This window comes from Alligator sinensis, unplaced genomic scaffold (assembly GCF_000455745.1).
Source record: "Alligator sinensis unplaced genomic scaffold, ASM45574v1 scaffold221_1, whole genome shotgun sequence".
Lineage (NCBI taxonomy): Eukaryota > Metazoa > Chordata > Crocodylia > Alligatoridae > Alligator > Alligator sinensis.
In genome coordinates, this window is record NW_005841948.1 from 2,561,214 (window position 1) to 2,565,280 (window position 4,067).

Consider the following 4,067-nt stretch of genomic DNA (forward strand, 5'->3'; position numbering starts at 1 on the left):
GTGCCGACCCACCTCTCCCTACATCTTAGTGTCATCTGCGAATTAGAACAAGGTGCTTTTCCCCCCTCGTCCAAGTCGCTGATAAAGACATTGAACAGGTGATTGCACAATAGCTTAAAATATGTCTTAATTTTGTATACTGTGGGGGGTCGGTATAAGTTTGTAGAGGGCTGTGGGTGTGTGGGGTGTGGGAGCAGGTAGGTATGGGTGTGCATATGGGGTGTGGGTGGGTATGTGGTATATTGTGTATGGGGGAGGGTGGCTGGGTGTGGGTGTGTGCATGTATAGCAGTGCGAGGGGGTGTGTGGGTGCATGAGTCTGGTGGGGTGCGCTTGTGGAGCTCACCCGAACACACACACACACACACACACACACACACACACACACACACACACTCTGTGCCTCTCTCACTGTACTCACACTCTGTCTCCTTTCCTCATTGCTCTGTCTCTCTCTTCTCCTTCTTCTTCATTGCATGGACACATGCACACACAGACAAACATAGACACACACTGTCTCTCCCTCCCTCATTGCAAAGACACACACCCTCCTGCTCCTGGCCCCATGCTCCCATGGTCCGGCAATGCAGCCCGGGGCCACATGGTACTGAAGCAGGCATGCAAGGAAGCAGTGAAAGTTGCGCAGGCAGAGGCTTCCGGTTTGGGGGGGCGGCGGGGGTGGCCTTGCTACCAAGTCCTGTCAGCTTCCCCTGGCTCCTACTGCCCTTGGCTCCTGTCATCTTTGACAGGCAGATAGAAGCAGATAAATATTCTTTTTCTAAATTTTTTAGGTGCCCCGTGGGCCAGATATGATGGCCTGGTGGGCAGAATCTGTCCTGTGGGTTGTATTTTGCCCGCCACTGCTCTACAGCATCCTATCTTGCATGCATGGTGGTAAGAAGGAACTGAATAGAAATTGCAACATCTCTGTCCCTTCTGCTCTTGGCTGTGAGGATAGTACTTTCAGGGTTCCGCTATATCCTAAACAGGTACTACTCCTCAGACAAATCTAATATCATACACCAAGAATGGACTCTGTGTATACAGCCATTCAAAGAATGTTTTATAAATAGAAGGGTGTATAAAATTAGTAATTGCTGAACAAGCAATATCAATGCACCATATTGTTCTGATTATAAACCCCCCTGCATATACCATACAGGCTGAGTACATATTTTCAAGTTCAGTCTTAAGGGAGCTACTCTTCCCCTTGAAAGGGGGTTATTTGATTGTCCCCACAGGACAATCAAATAACCAAAAGGAAAGGACCTGAAAAGTTAAATACATTGAAAATAAAACCTGCCTTTTAAAGAAGTTGACTCCACATTTTTATCACAAACACAAAAGTACTGTAAACACAGAGGTGAAGACAGTAGGAGTCCAATTATAGGTTAACATAAATGTCAAGTGTAATTTTTTTTTGAGGGAAAAAAGGTAGAATCCTAACCAGAACAAAGAGCTTCTACAAGAGTAGTCTGGGAACCTTTAAGGCTGGACTTGACAAACGATGTCCTGTGGAGCCACTGGATCCACTTGTGCAGCTCATGGATCTGGCAGTGGGACTTTATTTACATTATACCGCTCTGCAGCTGAGGGCTTACATATACCACACCTCAGCCAGGCAGAGGCAGCAGCAGGGAGAACCAGGAGTGGTGGCACCGGCCGGATCATAATTTCAGACGCAAGCCAGGCCATTCTGTCCTGCTGTTAGAAGGGGTTGCTGAGCACTACTATAAAATGAAAAATTGCAACCTCTTGCATAAAGTCTTTGCTACCAGCAAAGCAAAAAACAGCACCAGGTGGGAAAAACCTACTTATAGGTTAACATGAAAGCTGTAGACGTGCGCTGTGAATGGGCTGTGCCAGTCCCGCATGGAGGGATTGGGTTTACAGACCAGTAAATGAAGCATGCCACCAATTTTAATCCAGGGAGGGTGGGAGGGTGGTATCAAAGTTTGAGAAACACTGGCCTAGAAGATTTTGCTTGAATTGCTTCTCGGAACAGATAAGGATAGATGCATTATGTTTATATGCATCTACTTCACAGTTAGGGCGGCTAGGAGCTGGAACCAACTTCCAAGGGAGGTGGTGCTGGCCCCTACCCTGGGGGTCTTTAAGAAGAGGCTGGATGCCTACCTGGCTGGACTCATTTGAGTCCCGTTTTTGTTTTTAGGGTTTTTTGTTGTTCTCCCACCCTGGCGGGGGGTCGGGCTAGAAGATCTATTAGGTCCCTTCCGACCCTAAAACTATGAAACTATGAAACTATATGCCTCTTAAGAGGGACCTAGTTAGAGGCTATTGCACTGGTCCAGGAGTATAACTAATGGCTCCCCACACTGGAAAACTAGTAGAAACTTACTGATCGTATGATTTTAACGTTTTTATTCTGGCTAGCATTCTTATCCCCCAGCAATTCTATTTTCTCAGGTAGAAAACTAGATTTCTGTATTTAGCAAGTTAAAAGGGGGAAGATGATCTTATATCCTACATGTAGAGCAGCTTTATTAGTGAGTGATAAGCTAACAAAATCCTCTTGCACAACAGCAGTATGAGCTGCACTTGAACTCAAAAGATTTCTATTTAAGTCCAGGTTCAAAGGAAATGCAAAATGATCACAATTACCCTTTGCATATTGATATAAGAAAGTTCTTATTGTACAATGACCTTTACAAAACCAATTCTCAAAGTGGGGAGGGGGAGGAAGAGGAAGAATAAGAAGTTAAAAACAAAGTCAGGATTGTGCTCTGTGAGGGCACTTTTTTAAAAACTAAAGTTGAGAGGCCCATTTTGCATTTCAGTCCGATTAAACCCAGCATCTCTTTTGTCTGATAAAGGACCATGCCCTCTGCTAATTACCCTGGACTAGTTTTATGACAGTGGTTTAACCAATGGCTGCTGACCACTTTCTGATGCAGTAGGACATTAACAGAAACAGTCAAGACCACTTATCCTTTTAATTCAATGTAAACGGTTCAATAATTAATTCATGTGGTAATGGAAATAAATTGTTTTCATCTCAGTTCTTTTTTTTACCATGTTAGAGGCATACACATATACTAACCTATGCAATACAACAATTGCTTTTTCCCTCTGATAATCTAATACAGTGGGGGTCAACCTTTTTGGGTAGCAGGCCACAAATGATCTGTGCACTCTCCCCAGGTACCACTTTGATTCCCTGCCTTATCTGCCATGTACTACACAGAGGCTGCTCATGCCACCCCTGATCTCTATACATCTTGTGCATACATACAAAGATAGCCATACAGAATGTGCAAGTTGTAAAAGGGCTTAGGAATATGTATTTTATAGAACCATAGAAAATTAGGGTTGGACAGGACCTCAGGTCATCTAGTCCAACCCCCTGCTCGACCTTATTATCCTAGCCAAGACTTTGTCTCCCTGGGTCTTAAAAACCTCCAAGGATTGGGATTCCACAACCTCTCTGGGCAGCCTGTTCCAGTGCTTTACAACCCTCCTTATGAGAAAGTTTTTCCTAATATCTAAACTTGCTGCACCTTGAGACGATTGATCCTTGTTCTGTCATCTGCCGCCACTGAGAACAGTCTAGCTTCATCCTCTTTGGAACCACCCTTCAGGTAGCTGAAGGCTGCTACTAAATCTCCCTTCAGTCTTCTCTTTTCCAAACTAAATACGTCCAGGTCCCTCAGCCGCTTCTAAGTCATATGCCCCAGCCCCCCAAATCATTTTCACTGCCCTCTGCTGGACTCTCTCTAATTTGCCCACATCCTTTCTGTAGTGGGGGGCCCAAAACTGGGCACAGTACTCCAGATGTAGAGGGGAAGAATCACTTCCCTTGATCTGCTGGCAACGCTCCTACGAATGCAGCCCAGTATGCTGTTACCCTTCTTCACCACAAGGGCACACTGTTGATTCATATTCAGCTTATTGTCCACTATAACCCCAAGGTCCTTTTCTGCAGAGTTGCTGCTTAGCTAGTTGGTCTCTAGCCTGCATACATGCATGGGACTAAGTGCAGGACTTTGCAATTGTCCTTATTGAACCTCATGAGCAGGGGATCTGGGTTTTCTGTTTCTGGCGGGAAAA

At 45.1% G+C, this 4,067-nt stretch overlaps 1 protein-coding gene across 3 annotated transcripts in view; it reads right to left on the minus strand.

The window, feature by feature from the left end:
* Positions 1-4,067, minus strand: part of PIP4K2A (phosphatidylinositol-5-phosphate 4-kinase type 2 alpha) — a 109,685-nt gene that overhangs the window by 77,349 nt on the left and 28,269 nt on the right. The gene's annotated exons all lie outside the window — the stretch shown is intronic.